General features: G+C 40.4%; 1 long non-coding RNA gene across 1 annotated transcript; it reads left to right on the top strand.

Moving 5' to 3' along the window:
- Positions 1-1038: 1038 nt before the first annotated feature.
- Positions 1039-22511, top strand: LOC118497334. Its single transcript, XR_004899860.1, has 2 exons — positions 1039-1187; positions 22375-22511. It is a non-coding gene; the product is annotated as an uncharacterized LOC118497334 (long non-coding RNA).
- Positions 22512-25555: the final 3044 nt, after the last annotated feature.

The raw sequence follows: 25555 nt of genomic DNA, 5'->3' as shown, positions 1-25555 counted from the left end.
TCCCTAGTTTTTGTCCATGTGTCCTCCATATTTGTTCCTGTAAACCCTTCCCATTCCCCCCTGAAATCCCACCCTGTCTTGAAGAAAACATCTGTGGGTATAACAAGACTCATCAACTGTGAAAGCTTAGAAAAGGTGGAGCCATCGAAGTCAAAATTATCAGGGGAGACTTGGCAAGATTCTCCTCTATCGGCCAAGTGTCTCGTCTACCTGAGATTCACTCAGTCCTCGTGTTCTGATGCCATTTGCGCTCACAAACAAACTTCAGATAATTTGACTTTCCACATCTCTTGATTATGGGAGAAAGTGTACTGACCTGCCAAGTCAATCATTCCCACCTTCCTGGCCGTTAATTTTTTCATTGTAAATGATCTGTAGATCAGTCCTGAGGAGCCAAATTAATATAAATCTACTCAGAAGAAATGGCTCACCCCTTGGCATGCTGATATTGGTGGTTTGAATCTATAGGTTTCGTTGGCCTGGTGTATTCACTCACTAAGGTAAACGTAAGCATGGAGGGATTGGAGCAATCAATGTCTTTCTCTCCCTCACTACTTGCTTTTCTCAAGCTGAAACAAAATTATGATTTAAAAATATTTTCATTCAAGTGACGATTCTTCTCCAGCTCACCCAGAGGAGAGCTCCTTCCAAGGTGGAAGTGAAGAGACTGGGTCAGAACCCCGGGGGAGGAAGCACGGGGAGGCTGTCCGGCTGTCTGGGAAGTAGGATAATTCTCAGGTCAGAACTGTGGTGACAGATGACTCACAAGTTCAGAGCCACATTTATCAGACACTTTGTACCTCAATCACTTTGAAATCCAACAGGCTGGTGTTTACTGGGACGTGTTCTAGCAGTTTCCTGTGCGCTTTTCAGTGCTCCGAGAGAACAGCTTTGTCTGCATGGCTGGGAGCTTATGATGCGTACAGTCTAAAACTGTATGGCCATATATGTGTTGGTTTCAGAGGGTAATGGACTTTCTGACTCTTGCACCAAAACTCTAGTGGATCTCAGTACCACACTACCTCTGATGGTGACCTTATCAGATTTCATATACTAAACAGGCTTTGGCTGGGGCGGTTTGGGGTGGCAGCAGTCCAAGGAAAACCAGGTGCTGCAGGAAGTGGGGTGGGTGATTCAGTCAGGTGCATTCTTCCTTATGATTCAGGCTGACCCACTAGCTAATCACGGTGAGTAGGCACACCGCTCTCAGGGGCCCTTATGAATAAATGTATAGTAAAGGTCTTAATCACTTTTGCTGACTGGCGAGTTTTCACAGAAATTGCTATACAATGTCTTCAGAATTGATTCTGTTAAGATAATAAAAACTATTGGCGATGCCATTTTAGGTATGCTCCACGCTCTTCTTCCTGTTGTACTCGGTATTAAAATGTGGGACGTATCATTCGGCACTTGAGGCATGTTGCTTTGGAGCTAGTTCTGTACTTGGCAGTGAGTGTATTTATTCTTTTTTATTGGAGTTTGCTAAGCCTTTAGACTTTAAAATCATTTATGTGAGCAAGGTAACTTGTTTATTTCATTTCTTTGTGCTTTCTTTTTAGGATTTAAAATGGGCTACCAAATGGAGGTAGATAAATTAGTACCTAAGAAAGCTAAGGCAAGAAGGAAATGTGAATAAGAAAGTTAGGCAGGACAGGAGTGAGGGAGTATGTACATATGTGTACATACAGGGTGGGGCAGAAGTGGGTTTACAGTTGTGAGTGCAGGAAACACAGTTCATTCTGGCATTACTGCTGATTAATTACTGTATTACTTTCCATACAAACATGTATATGTACACATATATACACATATATAGAAGTATCTGTAGTACATTTCACAGTTAACCTGTAAAATACAATGAAATACAATTATAACAAAACTTTTCTTGCCTACATTAGAGTAAAAAGTCAGCGTAATAATTAAGGTCTTCCTTTTTTTAAAAGATTTTATTTATTTTTAGAGTTAGAGGAAGGGCTGGAGAAAGTGAGGGGGAGAAACGTCCATTGCCTGCTTCTCATACACGCCCCGACTGCAGACTGAACCCGAACCCCAGGCATGTGTCCTGGCCAGGGATAGAACTGGCAACCTTTTGCTTTGTGGGATGAAACCCAACTAACTGAGGCACAGCCAGTCAGGGAAAGCTCTTGCTTTTTACCATAAGATAGATCTGGGTTTGCATCTTAACTCTGTCATTTACTAGCTGGGTCACTTTGGGCCCATTACTTGACGTCTATATGGTGAAGTGGAGATAAGGATTGTATCTACCTCAAAGAGTTATTGAGTAATAAAGAAGATAGCCCATGTGAGCTGTTTAACATGTCTGGGACACAGCAAGGCTTATCAAATGGCAACTACTTTTATTATGGCAATTATCATGATGTTAATTCCCATAAATTCAAGATTGACTAGAGGAATTCCCAGTTGTCTCTTTTTTTTTTTCTTAACAGCTTTATTGAGCTCTAGTTCTTCTTAAGAACACATGTCCTTTTTCAGATTGAAGGAGGCATGAGCCCAGCAAGCCATGAAGCCTATGGCATCATTCATGTTCATTTTCTTCCCAAGCCTCAGAGCGGAATCTCTCAATGACATCCCCGATCTGCCTTTAGGGGTATAACTAGGTTCCTGCTGAGCTTCAGGCCTGTGGTGCCCACATCCCTTTCAGCTTTCAACTTTTCAAGAACTACTTTTGTGTCTCCTAAAGGTTCTGATAGTCAGCACAGGGGTCAGTTAATTTTATAGGCGATGCAAGCTTTTAGGGACTACAGTTTTCTGGTTCATCTTCACTCAGAGGTGATTGAGAGGGCTACTTGTCCTGGCTGCACCTCCTTGTCCATGGTTGGGAGAAAATGGAATCTTCCCAGGGCTTTGGCAGAGACCAGTGGAACCTTCAAGGGCCTCACCTAATTCCTCAGTTCTTCCTTGTCAAGGAACTGTCCCTGATTCACTGCCACGGGCAAAACCACCTACTTACTTTGAGGGAAACTTTGATCCTGAGATGTGAGAGTCGTTTTAATGAAGCTGAAGCTGCCTTGGACAGGATCACAGATCACTATGCATTCGGGGATAAAATATCTGCCAAGGAAGGTATAACCAATAAGGTCAGGGCCAGTTGTGGGAAAGGAGGGAGCGGACCTTACCATCCTAAAAATAATTATTACATTAGGGGAAAAATGTTATGTCTAATTCTATATAGTATTTATTTCTTGAGGGCATCTACTGTAAGGAAAATAAATTATCCTTCAAAAGCATCTTTTCAGGCACCCCATATTTTCCTTCCAACATTTCTTCTTAAAGCACAGTGATTAAAGTTTACATCACGATCTGCCTGGAAAAAGTCCAGCCATTGTTACTATAATGAGAACGATTTGAGTGACATTGATGTAACCTGGCAGCCAAGGAGAGTGGGCTGGGATGCACATGTGTGAACAAGGATGATTTCACTGTACTAGTCAGTGGGGGTGGTAGAGCCATTGAGTGAGCGTGTGTACTGTGTGGACATTGCATTCAAAATGACTGAGTGAGTAGAGCAATGAATCTGCATCAGATTTTGTGTTAAGCTTGAATAGTCCTCCATGGAAACTAATTATTCAGATGATTCAGAAGGCTGCAACTATGGGAACTGGTGATTGGCAGCTTCACTACAACTACATGCCTGCTCATGCATCATGCCTCCTAACATCAAATCACCCAGGTGACTCAGCTCTCCTACAGCCCTGCAACTTCTGGCTTTTCCCAAAACTAAAATCGCTTTTGAAAAGAAAGAGATTTCAGATCATCAATGAGATTCAGGAAAATACGACAGGGCAGCTGATGGTGATTGGGAGAACTGCATGAGGTCCCAACATACCTACTTTGAAGGGGACTGAGGCATCATTGTCCTATGTACAAATGTTTCTTGTATCTTCTTCAATAAATGTCTCTATTTTTCATATTCATGGAATGATACTTTTTGGACAGACCTTGTAATTCAGGTAAATTCAAAACTAGGAGGTCTTTTCATCTGAAAATCGGGCAGCCATCCTTAGGGTGATGAGCTTAGTGTTCACATGCTAAAAATGAGCTTGTCAAGCTGTCCTTTGTACTCCCCATAGCTTTTCCTGTGAACCTTTGCCCTTCATAGAGTAGCTGAATTGCTAAAATAACATTTCTACACTTGATTTACTTGTCCTAGTAAATTCTCAGTTGAGTCAATTCAGATCTCACATCTCCAACTTTCCTATGGTCTCTGAACTTGTTCTCTTCTCAAATGACTAAACGTGATCACTGTTGGTGGACTACGGAGTCAGGAGGTCAAGTCCTGGCTTATGCACCGACTAGTCGTGCAACTAGAAGCAGGGCATTTCATCTTTAATCCTAAACTTTCTTGGCCATAAGCTAAATATTAATAATAAGGTTGGGAAGATTAATACATGTCAATTGCTTAGTATATGGCTTAGCACAATTTGTGTTACCTACTATTATTATTATGGCTATTATTTCATAGTTGAGTATGAAATGCCAAAGTGGTCAATTTAAAGGGTATGAGTCTATAACATACGGAAGAATAATTCAAAAGACACATACACTTGTGAAGAAATGTTCCAATTTATTACAATTCAAATAAGTGCAAATTAAAATTTTATAGATAATTTTTACTACAAAACTGGAAAATATTTAAAATCACAATCTTCTATTTGGGCAGAAGTACGGTTAACTAAGCAGGTACTCTTTGATCTAAGAGTGTGAATCGATATAAACTTCTGGGAATGCAGCTTAATGTGTGTCGACTGTTTTAGAAGTTTTCACACTCTTGACTCTGTAGTTGGATGTGTCCCTTAAGGAGATAGTCAGTGAAGCTGTCAAAGATTTTTATGAAAACATTATACATAATAGTGATAAATGTGAAACTAATGTGTGAAATTCCTGAGTGGTAAAATGTGCCAGTAGAATATTAAGTTTAAAAATATTATTCTGAAAGAACACTTCAAAGTTAGAAAAAAAACACCTATAATATTTCAAAACTGAACAGAGCATGTGATCTCACTTTGTTATTAACATATAAATGATCTACATGTATGATGCTTTTAAACACCTCCTCATGGATGGCCAATAGGTATCTCAAACTGGTACATCTAAAAATTCTAATTCCCAGCCACTGATTTCTAAATCTGTTCCTCTTTTCTCTTCCGTATCTCAATAAGGGGAAGTTTATCCATCTAGTTGTTCAGGTCACGCATCTAAAACCTTTCTGGAACTTGTCTCTTTCTCTCATATCCACAGCCAGTCCAGCAGTAAATCCATTCACCTCTCCTTTCAAATCAGAATCTGATCACTTTCCACCATCTCCAGGAGCTTCCTCCCTGGTTCAAGCCTCCATCACATCCTGGCTTGATCACTGACAAGGTCTCTTAACTGGTCTTCCCATCGGCCCTCCTCCCTCTCTGCTGTTCTCTCAGAGTGAGCCTTTAAAATAGATTCAGTCCTGTCACTCCTGTGCAAAAAGCCTGCACGATGAAAGCCAGATCCATGTGTTGGCCTGCAAAATCCTTTTTGTTTGGAGTCTCTGCTCCCTCTCTCTCTGAATTCATTCTCTGCCTCTCTTCTCCACAAACTGTTGGTTGCAGCCACACTAGCCTCTTGTGTTTTGGGTACCCACCAAACACCCTCTTTTTCCGCTGAGCTTTTCTGTCTACTTTTATCTTCACCAGGGAGGGCTGGTGCCTTCACTACCTTTAGGAATTTGCCCACTTGTCATCTCCCCACGTGACCGCTCATGTTCGAAGATACCCTAGCTTTATCCCAATGTTGCCTCTCCCTGCCCTCTTAGACAGCGTTTTAAAATGGCACTTACCACCAAGTGACTAATTTATACTTTTTGGGGCCCACTCTCTCTCCCCCAAAGAATGTAAGTTTTCTGAAAGGTGGTGACTTTTCTTCTTGCTCCCTGTTGGATCTTCTTTACTTAGAGCAGTTCCTGGTTTATTTGTGGAATAAATAAACAAATGGACAAATGAATGATATATCTGTAGATGAATTTGGTGCTTTTTATTTTCTGGTTTATACTCTTATAGCTTAATTTTTAAAAATGACATTTGTTTTTTACTTTTATTATCAGAAAAAAACACTACACATGCTATTCTTTTTATGTTTCTCTTGCGAATTGCTAGCATTCAAGGGCTACTGAATGTGTGACTCTTCCAAACTGTTCTGTATTTTGTCTTGGGTACCTTACTATGAAGTCCAAATCAGCTTGACAAAGGATGAAGCCCTTTATCTTTTCTTAACTCTCATTTCCTCTGTTTCATGGAATTATTGAAAATGTCATATTTTCTCCACTTTCTAAATCTGAATCAGTTTTAGATTGGTGTATTAACTCCTTGCCCATCCTTTACACTTATAACTGCTACTACTAGTGGTACTTCAATTATTTTACTGTTTGAACCTTCAAATTTCTATCTTCTCTCTGCTTTTCTTTTACTTTGAAGCCAATGTAGCTGTGCTCATTGGATGCACAGTAGTATCTGTAGGACAGCCCAGGTTCGGGGAAAGTGGCTTAGTCATTTTACATATACTGTATCTTTTCATCCTAAAAATAACCCTTTTCAGCAGCTGTTATGGCTCCATATGACAATGAGAGAAGTGAGGCTCTAGGAGCCTGAGGAACTCACGGGAGAGCACACGGCTAGGAAGTGCTGGCAGGGGGCACACCTGACTCCAAGCCCACACTCTTCACTTCTTAAAACTCTCCATGGTCGCCTCCCTGCTCTGCACTTTGTTTATTTATTTCTACATTTACACACACCCTCCTTTCAGAAAGGATTTGAGGAAGAAGATACTATTGTTCTTATTATTAAGCTCTGGTTTCTGCCTTCTTCACACTGCCCAAGCCCAAGAGGTTGGGGAGGTGGCCAGATGTGGATTGTGGGAGGAAGCTCATCCTGTCACAACCCATCCTCTTAGTGGCAACTACCAGGGGCGACGAGCTTGTAACAGAATGTGGGATGGGTCTACCAGGGCAGTGTTGGGGGCGCTTGCTACAGGGGGTTTCCAAGCTTAGCTTGGCGAGACTAGTTTCTTAACCACCCTGTTAATAGGTCTTGCTCTAGAGCTTTCACAAGTCCTTTGGTGATTATCTATTTAGAAAGTCACTTTTTTATTTTTATTTTTTTTAATGTTAAATCCTTATTTAATCTTCTTTGTGGAGAAAAACCAATTAATATCAGGAAGGAAAGGGGATGGTAACTCTAACATCTGTGGAGCAGCACCTTAATTGAATTATCTTGTTTAATCTTCACAAATCCCTGCGAAAGAGCTCTCATTATCCTTTTAGTTTTTTTTTAACAGATGAAGAAATTTGGGTGGAACAAAATCGAGTAGTTTACATAGCACCATCCTCATGTAATTCTATTGGATTTGAACCTCTGTTTTCTGTCTGTCTGTGTACTCATTCGACGTCTACCTAGGCAAATATTGGGATATGTTGGACCTGGGTTCCAATACTCAGGGTCTTTTTCTCAGAAAGAAGAACACACAGGACGGTTTTAGAATTTGAGACTGCAGAGAAAAATTGCAACACCTCAACGAAGCTGGGAAATGCAGCCTGGCGTTCTGGGCTTCACGGGAGGGCTGAGCACCAGCATGCCACTGAAGCTACTCTCTGTGCCTCCCTTTGCAGTCTGAAATATGTCTCTACATGTTCACTTGTATCATCAAGATGTTGATGTTCCTCACCAAAATTAACATTACCGAGCCCCTTTGATGTATAAGCATCTGTGTAAGAATGTTTAAATATTGACTTGTCTGGGTACAACATGTGGTTGACAAAGTGGCTTTCTCAGCTCCTTTTCTGATCTTGCCCGATATAATGCTATTGCTAAACTTATCTAGAGTGAGATCTTCTAAAGGTTGCTTGCACTTGGGAAGAATCAAGTTCATCTCTGATGGTATTTAAGGGACTGTAGATGTAAACTAGTTCCACCAGTGTCGGGAAACTGTGAGTCATCTCAACTCTTCATGCTACCTGACTCTGAACGAAGAGAGACAATGTTCACGTAGGAACCGTGCAATTTGTCACGTTAAGAACAGACCGATCTTGTTCTAACGCTCTTGCAGAACTCCAGGTACCTTTACCTGAGGAGAAATTTTCAGAAATTAATAAAATAAGGTTCAGCCTTAAGGAATGTGACTAATACATCTGAGATGAGTGACTCAAAACTCAAAAAGGAAGCAGTATTTGTAGCTTTAGCATTTAAATAATTTTCAATTGTTTTAAGAAAATCACCTCATTTTTTTCATATTTAAAACATATGAAAATTTCTTTATTCTGTTGATTTAAAGGAAAGCCAACCATCAGAGAGAAAAAGATACAAAAAAAAAAATGAGTCCCTAAAGGATATGTTAGTGTCATAAAAAAGGGCAAATACTTAATGCAATTATTTGCATATTGACCTTAATCTCACGATAATTTCCCAAGACAATTTCCTGATGTCCACATTTCCCCGAGTACTTTGTGCCACTCCCAGGCATGTGCTTATGCAGGCTTGTGGGGACAAGTGTACATACAAATGCACGCATAGGTAATAGCCAGCCCTTCAGGGATATTAGATGTGCTGAATGTTGGAAATGGGCAGTGTTCTGTGTTTGACAAATTGCAAAGTGCAAATTGGCAAAGTGAGTTTTATCACTCACAACCACAGTTTTTGGAGATATAAGAGATAACTATCTAATTAAATGACTTATTATATAGAGGAGAGAACTGCAGGTTTTATTACAGCATGTATCTATCCTTTCATAATTATACACTCAAGAGATTGTTTACCCTACCACAGTGCTCTCAGAACTTACCACTCAGCAAATAGTTCCTACTAAAACCTGCCAAATGGCTGAATGAATGAATGAATGAATGATAGAATGAGTGACTAGAGAGGTTGTGCAATCACATGCCAGGAAAAGAAACCCAGGTGTTTCTTATTTTTCTTGCTGTTCTGTGATCCCTGTGAATTCTCAGTTTAGCTGAGTTAACCAACTTCTTATTCTCTTTTAATACTCATACCCTATTCCTGGAAATGCTACCTGTTCTTAACTGAACTAGACTCTTTCCGTCCCTTATTTTCACCTCTTTCCCAAAGCTTTACTGAGTAACTGGATAAAGAGAGATTTCTTCCTCAACTCCATTTTGTCTGAACATGCAGCAGAAATGAGTCACTCTTCACTTCCAAGATGTAATAAAGCTCACCATGGCTTCTATCTGCTGTATGTATTCCCTGCCCTGATCTCTGATTTACTTAATTGTGTTAAGGCACAGTTGTTGGGGTAGCCTCAGAACTTTGATATACCTATACTAGTCTCAGTGTTTGTTTAAGATCTCAAACTACTTTAAGTTCTCAATTTAGTAAATATAGGATTCATTCCAATTAAGCTTCCTGACCAAGTTGAAAACACTATGTCTTTTTTATGGAATGTTAGGCGTTGTTCTAGAGAATGTTTGTCTGTCTATCCACTTATCCACTTAACCTCAAATATTTCTGATGATCTTATGGGGTATAAGATGTTATCCCCATTTTTTTTTTTCAGATGAGCAAGCTGGGACTCCAAGCAGTGAAGTGACATTGAGAAAGTACTGGATCCAGGATTCAGACTGACATTGGCTGGATTCTTCAGATCGAGTGCTTTTCATGGCATTATGCACTTGCTTCTTTTCACCCCAGAGTTGTGGAAGCCATTTAAAGGCACTGGGACCAGTAAGCGCTGGTCATTATGTGCTTCCTGGGGCAGACAACTTCTGCTCCGTTACCCCCTTGCAGGCCTGCAGATCCTCGCAAGACAGAGAACGTGAGGGAACAGGGTGTAGAAAAACTGTTCTCTTACCACCTCTCTCAGACCAATTTATACTGTCCCTGAATCGGGAGTAAGGAGATATGACCTCTTCATATTCTCGGCATCGAGGCTCATAAATCTGCCTTCTGTATCGATGGGGTCGCTTTTTTAAAAAAATGAGTTCAGAATGCCAAGCTGTGGTGGGAATGTCAGGGCTGTTGGTGAGTTATATCTTAGAAAGTCGTTTATATCTTCTTCAACATTGCTGCTATAGCAAGTGTGTATTCTCACACTTCACCTTTTCACAGCAGCCATTCACCCAGTCTCCATCAGAATACTGTTTTTATTTGGAATCAGTAGACATGCAGTGAGGGTCTATTTCATGGGATTTACTCTAAAAGGTGCCAGAAGGATAAACTATGCATATTGACACTCTGGTTTTTCGGGGTTTTTTTCCCACTGGAGGGATAAGAAATGTAACTCTTGTAACCTAAACTGAGATCAACACTGTAAATTCATTTATTCATTTATTGTATCAATAAATATTTCTTAAGCTTTACTATGTGGAAGACAGGGAATGAATATCAGCATAAAGGGCCAGCTGGTAATTAACTTCAAGATGTGCAGAAAAGGAGGTTTGGAAGGGACAGAAATCACAGTCAGAGAGGAGAACAGGGAAGGTTTTGTGGAGGACGTGGCATTTGCACTGGACCTTGAGGACTTTGTGAAGGGAAATCACCTTAAGTCGAAAAGTCCATACAATTATAGGGCCGTGGGGCCAAGTTACAGCAGGAATAAAACAAGTAGGCCAGTTTGAATGGAAGACATTTAAGAACTGGGGAATAAGGCTGAAGGAGGTTAAACTCCCTCTAGAAGACAAGAACCAAGTCTGACCAGATGGCTTCATGAGGGCTCAGTATATTCTTGGGGTGACAGCCAGGCCTCCCAAATCACAAGAGAAGATCAATGTGCCAGAGCACATATTTGTGGAGGACTTGGAGGTGATAGCAGTGGTGCTGATGGCAGAAGCGATGATTACTGTAGTGATCTGGTGTCAGGGGTGATGGGAGAGGAAGAGGGTACTCAGTAGAAGAGACAGATCATTGGAAAGGAAGTAGAAATCCCACATTCTTCCTACACCATATTATTGGTAAATGTCCATCCTACTTCTGCTTAAGGAATGCAGCATCGAAGATGGTACTAGGCAGAGGGAAGATCCTGGAATTGATAATGCAGTATGTTTAATTGTCAGCTAACCTAATTAAAAGAAGGCAACAAATTTAATGAGGCCATTGGGCTTCTTTCAAACAAAAGAAGACCTAATTAAAGACAAGTAAAACTGGTTACAAGGAAACAACCTTAGATTTATAATTAATGTGTTATACTTAATGTCATAGGATAGAATTAATGGATAGTATTAATTTAAGTGGAACTGTGAGATTTAAAAAGCATTTGTAACTTACATGAATAAGCAATGTCATTAGTATCTAATATCCCCAGAGATAAGTGTCATTATCATTTGTTAATTTCACTTACGATGATGAAATATATATTTCATTGCTTGCCTTATGAAATTCAATGTATATGAGGATCTTACATTACATACTCTTGAATTTATTATGAGCCACATAAATTCTGTAGTATAACATCATTGAAATAAATAGAGTCAACATAACAATCTATATTTTTGCTTCCAGGATTATTATTCCTTTTTCAAAATTCCCATTAATATTATTTTCCACTGGTTTTTGATGTTCCCACAAATCATTACTCCCCTGGAGAGATCTTTATTTAAAATAATAGCTGTTGTTGTCTAGCAACTTTTCTTTAGTGATAGGTCTCCTCTTTCTTTCTCTACAAATCAACTAAATCTCACTTCCAGATGTACATTCTTCAAAAAATGCAAAAATCTTGCCCTGGCTGGGTGGCTCAGTTGGTCAGAGCATTTCCCATAACACCAAAAGGGTGTGGATTCCATCATCTCCCGGGGGAGCACACACCTAGGTTGTGGGTTTGACCCCAGGTCAGGAGGCAACCAATCAGTGTTTCTCTCTCCCTTCCTCTCTCTTTAAAATCAATAAACATATCCTCGGTTGAGGATTGAAAAAAAAGCCAAAGTCCCTACCTAAGACTTATGTATATTTATTTCTTCCTTCTAATAGTTGTATACCTATATTTTGTAATCTCTTTTTCCTCAACCTACTTCTTTCATTTATTTACTGATTTTTAAAATTTATTTTTCAATTACAGTTGACATACAATATATTAGCTTCAGCTGTACAAAATAATGATTTGAGTTTTATATAACTTATGAAGGGATTACCCTGTGCCCATCTGGTCCCATATGTAGTTATTACAGTATTAGTGACTGTATTCCCCATGCTGAACTTTACACCCCCACAACTATATTTGTAACTGGAAATTTGTACTTCTCTCAGTTCCTTTCATCTTTTTTACCCATCCCCCCAACCTCCCTTTCATCTAGCAACAATCAATTTGTTCTCTTTATCTATGAGTTTGTTCCTATTTTGTTCATTTATTTCCTTGTTAGACTCAGCATATAAATGAAACCATATGGTATTTATCTTTCTTTGTCTGACTTACCTCACTTAGCATAATACCCCTAGGTCCATCCATGTTGTCACAAATGGAAAGATTTCATTCTTTTTTATTGCTGAGTAATACTTCAATGTACACATTGTTCATTAGTTTGACAAACATTTCTCAAATGCCTACTTAACACACTGGAATAGCTAAGAGAGGGATGGCTTTGGAATCCATTCATCTGATGTGTCAAGGTTAGCGTCCTGACTATGGTATGTAACAGCCATGTGACCCTGGGCAAGTTGTTGAACCAGCTTGAGCCTTCCTCTTCATTTGCAGAAGGGGATGGAAATGCCTCCCTAGCGTTGTTCTCATGAGAATTCAAAACAGTGTCTATCAAGCGCCCAGCAGACACTCAAGGAAGAATAGCCATTGGGTATTTTCCTTACTTTGTTGGCAAATGCACGGGGCTACTTTAGTTTTGTACTACTGTGCCCTGGGAGAGAAAGAACACAGAGAAAAGTGTCTTTTAGCTCTTCATTTTTTGTGCTTCTTCATGCTTTCTATATGTTTGACCTCTGGAATCGCACGTCATGCCCAGCTAGACTCTGACTCTCCTCAGTTTCTCCCAGTGCTCCTCCTACTCTTTAGAATGTCCTGTACTAGCAGCCCTCGCTGACTCCCTAGAGGACCACCCCTGCTTCCTTGGAGAGTTCATTTTGGTGCTGGTAGTGTTTCCTTGTCCTTTCTTCCAGATTTATAGACTATCGTAATGATAGGGAAGTCAAAACTTCATTTTATGGAATAGTTTTGTTTCTGATTTACAGGAAGGAAATGATTTCAAAAGAAGGAGCACAAAGGTTCTTCTAGCATAAGGTTCTAAGAAGCATGAATGGTATTTCTGGGGTAATAGAGAAAATTTGTGTTTGCTTTGTTGCTGGCTGCAAAATAGACAAAATATTATGAAATTGCAACAATAACACAAAATGCACTTGCTTGTTTTCTTGGGGGTTACATTTTGAGTGCGTGGCTGTTGATTCCCCTTTGGTTGTTTTAAAATTATGTTAAATAGATATTGCAGCCAGATTTGAAAAGGGAAGAAAAGGAGAGAAACACTCCCAGAACTGAGGTAGATGATAGATAGATAGATGAAAGGAAGAAAGAGAGAAAGAGAGAGAGAAAGAGAGAGAGAGAGAAGAGAAAAGAGAGAAAGAAAGAAGAAAGAAAGAAAGAAAGAAAGAAAGAAAGAAAGAGAAAGAAAGAAAGAAAGAAAAAGAAAGAGAAGAAAGAAAGAAAAGAGAAAAGGGAAGGGAAGGGAAGGAAGGGAAGGGAAGGGAAGGGAAGGGAAGGAAGAGGAGAGGAGAGGAGAGGAGAGGAGAGGAGAGGAGAGGAGAGGAGAGGAGAGGAGAGAAGAGAAGAGAAGAGAAGAGAAGAGAAGAGAAGAGAAGAGAAGAGAAGAGAAGAGAAGAGAAGAGAAGAGAAGAGAAGAGAAGGGAAATAAGATTCAGGTTGTCAAGGAGTTATGTGTCAGAGTGTCTGTAAGTTTCACTGAGAAGTCAGTTTGCAAAGCACAGGAACTGCACTAAGTTTGGCATCCAATGCCTAGTGTGGGGCATTAACTCAATAAACATCTGTTGACTGACTGATGGCAGCTTCTTCTTCTAGTTTTCTATATAAGAGAGACCCATTTCTCCTTCTTCCTTTATCCTAACCTCATAAGGCAAGGCTTTTATATTCTTGGAACTATTGAAGGGAAAGCTTCTGTCTTTCCTCTCACCCATCCACCTTCAAAGTCACAGAAGCAATGTGCTGAGGTAGAGAAAGGAGACTTCACATGTGTATCAGGTGCTCCGGGCCTCCCCCCTTCTCAGTCTAGTCTTTCTGGAGGGCGCACGCATCCTTGTCCTGCTTCCAACCCTCTCGTGTAAGATGAACCTACCTCGGGGGCCAGTACCTACTACCTAAAGGCAGGTCAGAGGTCCATGTGGGCTTGGGGCCGTGATGAGTGCACGTTCACAGGTTCTCCCCACAGGGGATTCTCATTCCAGAATTTGGGGAAATTTGAAAGATGCCTCTTCAACTGAAAAGCCAGATCTCATTGTCAGTCCATCCTTACAACTAACATACAAACTATTTGGATTCCTAGCTGACTTTTGAATATATGGGTCAATGGTGTCCGTCTCAGAGGAGTGAGGGGATGAGGTGCATTTACTGATTCTCTTGGTGAAATGCAAACCTTCAGACTTCCATATCTCATGGTGGATTCACTCATGGGAAAGTTTGAGAAACAGGCCCAAGGGCTAATTTCTATGAACAACAACTCTTGAAAAGATCAAGGCTCTGAACTTAGCAGAGGCGGGGGGTGTGGGTCCTTATTAAAACACACTGTTCATTGCTTTTTTATTGTAAATGTAAATTTTCTATTTTATTAGGTTGTTTATTGAACACAATTATATTCCTGCATGTAATGTAAAGTGTGGTGCAGTTGTATGCGGCTTGTTGAGATGCATGACAGCCCGGTGCCCCCTCCCCCACCCTTCCTCTCTCCAAGGAAACCCCCTTCCAACTCATACAACCAGTCCTTTTCACATTTTCCTCCAAATGGCTAAAGAATACATTTATTTAGCTAGTTCTACCTTTTGAAGTTGCAGACAATACTTATTTACTTAGGCGTTTAAAACTGACTTCCCACTTTAGAAAATAAGGACCTAGGTCACGTTCATACCCTGACTGTCATCACTCCAACAACCTTCCCTTGTCCCATTCTCTTAATTTACCATCATGTACTTCATAATGATGTTTCAGTCAAAGACGCACCGCATATGGGATGACGCTCATGCAAGATTACGATGGAGCTGAAAACCTCCTACCACCTAGTGAGGTTGCAGCCCTCACACTGTCGCAGTGTAACACATTGCTCATGTGTTTGTGGTGATGCTGCCGTAAACATACTGCACTGCCATTCATATAAACGTACAGCACGTACAATTATGTACGGCATGCAATACTCGCTAATGATAATAAACGACTGTGTTACTGGTTTATGTATTTGCTATACTATACATTTTATTTTGATTTTAGAGGGCACTGTTTCTACTTATGAAACAAAAGTTTGCTGTGAACCAGCAGGTTGTGTTTAGGCCGCCAATAGCCTCACACATCTTGTGTTTACCATGCCTCTTAATTTCATCATTTTCCCTTGCGCCTGATTTGATCTCGTGTTCTGTGCAGTAACGTGCCGCACAGGCTTGTAATGTAGGCGCACTAGGCTGTAGCGCATAGCACAGGTGTGCGGCTCATTATGCCATCTAGGTGTGAGTAAGTGCACTCTGCGATGTGCGCCTAAGAAAGCAATTCTCAGGAAATTCCCATTGTTCAGTGACACATGGCTGCAGTTACAGTGTAACGTTGGTTAGTGCAGTCTTCACTGTTGTGTAATTATGATTGTGAAAACATCATTGGCACTACATTCTATAGTATAATGTAATTCCTGTTCCCTTCCTGCAGTAGTTTCTTTTTAATGGAATTAATAATTGGCATTAATTCAAGCCCAAACTTGTGCTTTCAACGAGTCAGTATTCTATCAGCCTCACTTTCAAAGATGTCTCGCCTGGAGATAACTGACCACACTAGTGTGGACTGGCCTCCTTCATTGCTGGAGTGTCCGCTGTCATCTTGGGACCTCTCTTCAGTACAATCCTGAGGATCCCCATCTGCCTCTGTTGGGTTGGATCCATTCCTTCCTGCACCCTAGGCCTTCCTTGTCTGTGCGTGGAAGACATGCTCTGGTAACTTCTTGCCGAAACACTTAGTCTAGTGGAGTCAGACTATAATTTCCCTGGAGAGGAGTCTGCAGTTATGTGGCTCTGTTCAAAGTCATAGAAGTGAGTTACATTTTAAATTTTAAATTTTAAATTTGAGTTAGATTTGAAGTTTTCCAAGTAATTTTATATTACTACTGGGTTTTACTCCCCCCAAAAGAATCAACCATAAGAACTTCATTTGAATTTAGAGAGGTTAGCCCATCATTATGATTAAAAACTCATGTTTCATAGCACTGTAAATACACACAATCTTATGTGTGTGCATGTGTGTATATATTACAAGTATACAGTATAACACACACACACACACTTATCTTTGAAAATCTCAAATGACTGACAACGCAGTGTATTTTATTTTCTTACTATTGCTGCTCTAACAAATTACCGCAAAGTTAGTGGCTTCAAACAACACAAATTTATTATCTTGCAGTTCCAGGGGTCAGATTTTTTTGAAGATTTTATTTATTTATGTCCAGGCAGAGAAGAAGGAAGGGAGAAAGAGAGGGAGAGAAACATCTGTGTGTGGTTGCCTCTCGCACAACCCCTACTGGGGACCTGGCTTGCAACCCAGGCATGTGCCCTGACTGAGAACTGAACCAGTGACCATTTGGTTTGCAGGCCATCGCTCAATCCACTGAGCCACACCAGCCAAAGTGGGGTCAGATTTTTAAAATAGCTTTCACTGGGTTGAAATCAGGGTATGGGCATAGCTTCGCCTCTCTGAAAGCCCTAAGGTAAGAGCCTCCCCCCACCCCCCCGCCCTTTTCCAGCTTCTAGAAGCTACTTGCATTCTTTGGCCCTTGGGGTCCTGCCTTCCATCTTCAAAGCCATCATTAACCAATTGCACCTTTCTCCTGATGCCATCTCCCTGGTTCTGACTGAGTTTTGCATCTCTTCTCATCATTTAGGAGACCCTTGTGATTCCTTTGGGCCCGCCCAGATACTCTATGATAATCTCTTCCTCTCAAGGCCAGCTGATTAGAAACCTCGACTCCATCTACAAATTTGACGCCCCCTTACCATGGAATAGAGCACAGCCACACACTTGGGGATTAGGCCACAGACGTTTTTGGATGCCTATTATTCGACCACAACATGCCAGAACTCTTCCTTCCCCTGGAAGATGTTCATTTTTGGAAGAGATGACAGTCTTTAACTCTGAAGGTACACTGAAGGTATCAATTTAATAGTTTATGACAGAAAGTGAACAATAGTTCATCCAATGCAAACTTTACGGACAATTTAAATTGGCAATCAGGCAGCTGGGGCCCTGCATTTGTCTTCAGTTTACCAACTTTGGGCTTGGGTAAAAACAGAGACATTTCTCTCATTATAATGATTTCATACATTTTTAAAATCCTTACCTGAGGACATGGTTATTGATTTTAGAGAGAGAGGAGATGGAGGAGGGAGAGTGAGAGAGGTGGGGAGAGAAGGGGGCAGGAATGAGAGAGAGCAACATTGATTGGTTGCCTCTGGTACGAGCCCTGACTGGGGATCGAACCCACAGCCTTTTGATGTGTGGGACAATGCTCCAACCGAGCCATCCAGCCAGGGCTCTGTCATCATAATTCAAATAGAGAGAACCTTACTTTAAATTACTCAGTCCTATAAAATCCCAATATAGTCGATTATATAGAAATACAAACTTTTACATTCTTCACTCTGTTTTGAGTGGCTTTGCTTAAATGTCATACAATTGATTTAAATAGTCAGTGTTATACCATTACCAGCAGTACACACCACACGATTAAAATGACAGTGCGCCCAGAGATGTACAAACACAGATGCACAACCACACATCTCCCTGTTGTTAATGGTCTAGAAGTCAGAGTCAAATGGAGAGATTTGTTGTAAAGATATTAACACACTAATCATCATATATTAGTGTGCCTCAAAAGATACACTGAAAGTTAAAATAGGCATTTTCCAGGAAAATGAATATGTGTTCTGAAAGAGCTGTATCTTTCACTGGTCCTTCTAATACTCTCAGGGTTTCATTTCCTTTGTTTTGTTCAAGTCAGTAATGCAAATGTTAAGCTCCCTCTATTAGTGCCCCTTAAAAGTAAGTTGATACTTCGGAGCTTTTAAATGGACCTAAATGGTTTTTAGGCATTTTTATTTCTGTTTTCTACTAACCAGGGAGACCCTAAGGGTGGGGAGTCCTGCCTTCCTTGTAAGTCCTCACAGCTCCTGCACAGTCCATTACGGGCTTAGTAGCATTTTTGTTACTCACTTGGGAATACAGCCCTTGGTCAGTACAAACTTGTCTGTAGAAATGAACAGAAAATAAACATTATTTACACAGGCAAATTGTACAATTTCTAAACTATTTACTTAAAGTATGTTTTTGAAGCTTATTTTTGGGGTTGAGACTTAAGAGTATAGAAAACTGAGGGTTCTATAAGATATCTTTGTACAGGACCATTTTACTTTAAATTAGTGACATTTCTTTCACTCCAGTGATTGAAGAATCAATTAAATGAAGAGTTCATCTCAACCATTTATCCCTTCCCACTCCCCAAGTTTCTAATTGCTTTGGGTGCCTGATTTAGAGGCAGCCAATAAAATGTGATGGCTTTCTAAGCTATAAATTAATGGGCAACTCAGAAAATGCATGTGGGTCATCTTCCATCTCCAAACTTGGTGGAGCAAATTGCAATGGATGACTCATTTCTCACCGATCCAGCATGTTAAATCAATGAGTGTGTTTGCTTGAATCCTGTCTCCTAATGAGCTGAAACAGATAGAACATTTCTCATGCATCCAGATGGAATTATTTTGGAAAGTAAACGAATGCACATGCCCACACAAAATTCCTCTGCTATCTCTGGCCAGATTCTGTTAGCTGCTTACCAAGATGATTTACCAGCAATAGGAGACCAAGATGCTCCATAGTATTATTGGCTGAATAAGAATCCTTTCAAAAGACAAATTCTTCTATTTTGCTTTTCTCTATTGAATAATACCATGTGCAATATTTTTTAGATATTGTGAGTTTGTGCGTGTACCCGTGAATGTGGGGGAGGTTTCAATTTTATTCCAGTAGGTAGAATTTGCTTAATAAGGTTATTTGACTTGAAATGGATTCCTTACATCAATAATTGCTAACATTTAAATTATTTCAGTAATCGACTCTCTTGTAAGTCACTAAGAAAAAGTAAAAACAACCCAAAAGAAACAAGTAATTTGCTTTGGTTATGCAAATTGGAATAACTTCTGGAGAACAATTTTTCAATGTGTTTCAAAAGTCCTAAAATGTATACTTTCTGTGTTGCAAGCAATTACACTTCAAACTTTGTGTACTCAGGAATTAATGACAACCATGTATGAGATCTTACAAGAAATTTCATTGAAATGCTATTTATTGAAAACAAACAAATGCAAAAATTTGGAATAACTTAAAAGTCTAAAAATAGGGAATTTGTTCATGTTAGCTAAGATACTCTAAAAATTAGAAGCCAGGATAAAATAAATGATCAATGCAATAGATTTACTAGAGTAAGTGCAAGTGAGGGAACACTGAGAGGGAGCACCAGCAGACGACAATGCAGGCCTCACCCTTGAGAAAGAGAGAGGGAAGGAAAGACCTTTGGGTGGAAGAGTCTTGGACAAGCAGCACAGCTGAGCAGTTGCGGTAAGGTTGACAGGGAGCCATTCAGCCAAAGCTGCCTGTTAAAGAACCTGTGTCTCTCAGGGATGCTCATGGGAAATGTGACCTTCATCCAGATTCAGTGGTGGATGCAGAAGGCAGCAGCTGAAACCATCAGTCAATTGCACTCCAGGCAGTGGGAGATTTGAGAGAAATATTTTCACAACCATATGTGTTACATGTCTCAGCAGGACCACACATGGATTTAATCATGAAAGTGAAGTAGTGAATAATTGTTGACAAGAAAAAAATGCTTATAACTTATTTTTATTCATAATTATGTTTAAATATATAAAATATTGTTCTACCTAAAATTTTAATTAACTTTATATTCTTTACCTAATGCATAAAGTAATCACAGATCATTTTTGTAGCTTTTACAATTTGGGAAAAGAAGACAACCGAGATAAGAAAACGCATGGACAGAATTGTTGCTAGACAGGCAATTCAATTACTTCACATTTAATATCGCCTTCGCTCTTGCAACCTGCAATACTAAGTGATAACCACAATAAGGAGACAGACACATAAAATTCCAATGAGCATGGGTCAGCCATACGTGCAAATTAGATTGAGGAAACAATTCTGGTTAAAGTACAAGGCTGTAACTAAGGCTAGTGCTTTAAACTATTTTAAAGTGAAATTTATTTTGTTTTCTAGGAACAAAGCAATATATGTGTGATGGATACAGTGCTGAGTGGAGAAACAGACCTTGTGAGTTACTTAGACCTTATATTACCCCGGCGGGAAGACAAGGAGAATAGCAGGCTGCATTGAGTTGTACCAGGAATGAGTCACGCCAGTTTACATTATGATGAGTCTGGGGCCTTATCGCTCCAACCGAGGCCGTGTGAGCATAGAACACCAGCCCCACAATGGTGAGGAGGGTAGGTGGAGAGTAGGAAAACCTTTCTGCTGACATTGGACTTTATACATGCCTGTTCTGTTCCATGTTCCCACACATCCACCTGTGAAGTAGATCATTCAATGATGATTAATAATTGCTGTGATGGTGACCTTTGTACACATGCCAATTTGCAATTAGCTACTTCAGACTGAAAAATGGAATTTTAGAGCTGGAAGCAACCTTAGATTGTGCCATTCCTATGATGCTCCATGAATAAGTTTATAGTAGTAACTAGTATATTACATGATGTGACCAATCCTGTTGTAAAACTCCATTTAACTTTGTTTAATACGGTATTTCTGAAACATAAATAAAAGTAAAACCCTTCACACAATACCTATTAACCCAGTGTGTTCAGGAAATGCATTGTGGGAAACCAGAATCTTATCTAATCTTTTCATTTCCAAATGAACACTCGGAGGCTGAAAGGGGTTGAATTAATTACCAGTCCCCGGGCCCACAGACGGGCTCTGAAGACAGGGTCCTGAGACAGAGGCTGGCTGGCTCAGTAGTGACCCCGACTCTGTCTACAGCTGTCTCTTTCCACTCGTACAGTTGATGTGGCCATTTTATCATCTTCTTTAGATAAAGGTAGTTAAACTAAGTAGACCTTTGGAAAAAATACAAAAACCCAAAATAGCTACTTCAGAACGTATCCAAATTCTGTGAAGTATACCAAAGGACAAGTGGAAAATAAGATTTGTTATCTTTTTCCTTCCTCCTCAGCTACTGTTTTCAAGATGTGTTTTAGATTATTGGGCTAAAGAGCAAGCTTCCTTGAGGAGCTGCTTCTGAGTAGCAATTTATTAATTGCTTCTGAAATGAGTCTGAGTTATGCTTCTTTTATTGGATTCCATCGTGGAATGCTTCAGAGTGTGCTGCTTTTTCTTTGATGCTTTTAGAGTTATTATGGAGGCGTCCTCTCTGCCAAGGGGAAAGCAGATTAAAAAGCAACCATCTAACTGTGAGCTCCGGGGTGACTGCAGATTCTTCATCCCCTATGGGAGACTGAGCAGCTGTACCCTCGGGTTGCCCCTTCTCCTGCCTTGGAGGCTGAACTAATTTCCCAGAAGATGAGAAGGAGATTGATGTAAGGGTGTGCAGGCCGGGGGTCAAACCATAGGCTAACTGGCTCTTCCAGTTGTTGATGTTTTGTTCAAGTTTCCAGTGGTGTGGATGCCTCATGTTGAGTAAGAGATCCAAGAATGTAGCCAGGTCTCTGGACAGAGACCAGCTCCGCAAATTCTGAAGCTCCTGGGCTCGCACCAAGAAACACAGGTGGTCTTACCGAGCCACTTCAAGCTCAGCCCAGCCTGAGAAGAGCAGCAAATACCGGGGTGTGTTTATTATTCTCCAACAAATATTTTCCCATTTATTTCATTTTTAAAACAACCAAAGGGAAAGCTTATTCAGCTGTAAAAATGAATTTATGTCTTGATTCGGTTGACTTTTCTTTTGTATTTTGCTCAATAAAAAGGCAAAGAGAAAGTGCTGGGAAATAGCAGTTATGTACACAAGGGCATCAATTAGGGAGTCTTTAAAAGAAAGTGTAATTTGACATTTTTGTTTTGTGGGGGGTAGGGTAGGGGTCTCCTGGCTTCATTATTTCTGGACGGTTCCACAAAGACCCTCGGAAATGTTTGTTTCCACAGAGATCTCGACAAACACTAGAGACTCATCAGCCAGAGTGAATTCTCTCAGTGAAATCGCTCTCCTCTGCCAAGAATCAAAGGTCACCCCAGTGGAGGGCCGTCTTCGCGCTCAGCCGCTACGGAGTGTCTGGAACAGAGTGAGAACAAAAATTACCCTCGTTCGGTGCCCCCTGACTCTTTCGGGAAGAATCCCAGCAGCACTGCCACTGGGAATTCAGAAAGCACATTTGGAGACTGGGCAAGGGCCAGGCTAAACAGAAGAGAATAGAACGGCGATTTAGAGACAATAAGATAAAGGAAATAAATGACTCAACAAGAGTTTTAAGCCAATATTTACACCCATATTGCCATATTTACAGCTTAAACACTATGCCCTGGGTATGCAGGAAGTGAGTTTTTATGTGTCTCTTAATGAATGTTAAGTCAATAATATCCCAAACAATGGGCCCCAGTGAACTTTATTCTGAAGGCCATGCAGGGAGCTGTTGAAATGGAATTGGAGTCAGAGTGAGTCAGACTCCGTACTGCACATTTTTAGAAGAGAGATTATCAAATTACCATTTCTAATATGATATGCAGCCTTTTAGAAGTGTTTATTATGAGAGAAAACCATGACACAGAATTAGAAGACTCCTTCTAATGCTTGATTAAAAACATCTATGCAACAGGTTTTATCGTCAACACAGTGACAACGGTCAAAGAGCAGGTTCCACCGCCGCCACCAGCATGCAGACAAAACGAATTAGAGGGTTACCGGGCAAACCGATACTCAACACTGTGGAGTGCTCCGCAGCTGGGTGTCTGAGCAGATAGAAAGGATTTTCTCAATTGCTTGGTGCTATGTAGTCAGTCCCTGATTTTTTTTTTTAGAGAATATGTGATCCATATTGGCTGTTTGGCAGGTACAGATAAATGATCAATAAGGCAGAAACACACTGATAAACATTAAACACAAGCCCAGCAAAACTACCACTGAATCATTTGATCTTAGTAAGATGCTCAGCACTTTTCAAACTTTTATTTACCTTTTGGGTGCTGCACCGTTTCATGTCCTTTGGTTGCGTTGCCAAGTTTACTAGAAAATGACAGTCCTGTCAATCTTTCTTAAAGTGCCAATGACCACATAAAACAAACTGCATTCAGTGACATCCTCCACTCCTGCAGATCATGCCAGAGAAGCACCATCACAGAGCAGACCTCACACTTAGAGCGTTCAGTCTTGGAAATTCTGACTTTCTAAAAAATAAAAATCCTTCTGATCCAAAAGAGGTAGAATTCTCATTGATGGCCTGCACACAAATTAGTAGAAAACTATTGCACTTACCCATGACCAAATAGAACATCACTTCCATCCTTGCCTGTAAAGACTCAAATTTCGTTATCGCACAATTTAGAGGGACACCTCATTACCACACAATTTAAAGAGAAAGTTGTGCTTCCTTAAAAAGAGTTGTAGAGGTAAAGCCATTGGTGATAAACCTATGTATAAATCTCCGTACCCCTCAAACCTCGGGTTTCTCGTTGGCAAAACTGATATGGTATCTGTCTTCTAGAACTGTGATAACAATATTTGTATATATCCAGTTATGCAGTACATTGCCTGGCAACTTCCATTAGCTAAACCTGGGCAACTTGTTCTTACTATCTGAGATTTCTATTGTTAGAAACCTGTGATGGGTTTAGACCCATGTGCATGGATGAGAGAATATTTTGGTCTCATGGACTCCCTGAGTAGTCTCGGCCCCCCACTCCCTGGTTTCTTCAGCTCAGCCTCTGAACGCCACTAGACGTGGTGAAGCGCTCGAACCTGCGAGCCAGGGGCGAGCCCTTACAGAAGTAGTAAGCATACATAAGAAAGGGAAACTTGAGTTGAGCTCTCCTCTGTCGGGTATTTTTACCAAAATCTCCAGGCAAAATGTGTCATGGTGGGCAGATGCCAAATAAGAGATGGTTGCTAAGGAAAGATAAATTAAAATATATGTTGATGATCCTTAGAAAAACACATGAGTTGGCAGATAAGAATAGGTATTCCCCCCACCCCCGCCCCCCGCCCCGGGACCTTAAGCTAAAGCTCTTTACTTTTTTCCTCCTTTTAGCTTTCTCATGTTTTGAAAATCAATGCTTCTTTCAAATCAATCCCTGTTAATATTATTAATTTACTGCTGTCCTTGTGACTCCAGACACTGTAGGCACAAGAAGTGAAAGAGAGGCAGGCGCTGGCCCGGTGGTGAGTGAGCTGGCCAGGGTGGTCTGTAAGAGGACTCAGGTGGGCGGGGCTGAGAGTGGAAGCTGGAGCCCAGCGGTGGCTCCTGAGGGGTAAGGGGGACCAGAGGAGCCCAGGCCAGAACGAGGGGCCAGAAACTCACAGCAGAATAAAGGACAGGGAGGTGTCCCCTGAGTGTGTCATAAAGCAAGAATGTCATGAAGGTCAGCTTGGGAGGGCTCATCCTGGGAAAGCAAAAGCTTCTGTTATTGGGATGAAGGACACATGTATCCCAGATTTGGTCATCAACTAGGGCGTCGTGTTTCAGGCCCCCAGGTCTCCTGTGCATACCTGCAAATCATCCGTTCAAGCCTGTTTATTCTACAAGTCGACACGATTCTGTAGTGGAGATCCTGTGAAAATTTCAAGCCTCAAAAGATTTTAGGAAAATATGCTCATGGCACATCCATATTGCAATTATGAGAATTTGGAAGAAAACAGGCTTTTTTTCTCACTCTGCACTATTTTAATAGGTCATAGAATTTTTAAAAACATCAAGGAAAAAAATTTGGCCTGCTATATAACTCACAGCTTCACAAATTAAATTCAACCTTGTATTGAATAGTTTCTTAATTTTTTAAGTACAGTCAGTATTCAATATGGTAAATCCAAATGATGTAAAGAAAATTATCATATTATCATTCTAAGAAAAGAATAAATGGACAGTGTATGAAAAATAAAGTATATGATGATGCATTTAAATGTTCTACTTTCATTTAAAACTATAACCTTAGCACTCCTTGCTCATAATGTTCTCTTCTAGTGACTTGTAATAAGATGTTTTTTCAACACAAAGTATTGAAGTATTATTAAAACACTGCCTTTTGTGTGGACTTTTTTATTTTACATATAGATATATTTGTTCCACCACTCTTGTTCTTTTTTAAGCACTAGTACTTTTCAAAATGTTTTAATATT

The sequence above is a fragment of the Phyllostomus discolor genome, chromosome 11 (genome assembly GCF_004126475.2).
Source record: "Phyllostomus discolor isolate MPI-MPIP mPhyDis1 chromosome 11, mPhyDis1.pri.v3, whole genome shotgun sequence".
In the NCBI taxonomy this organism is placed as follows: Eukaryota; Metazoa; Chordata; class Mammalia; order Chiroptera; family Phyllostomidae; genus Phyllostomus; species Phyllostomus discolor.
The sequence above is the reverse complement of the archived record's forward strand: the minus strand, read 5'-3'. Positions and strand labels throughout refer to the sequence as shown.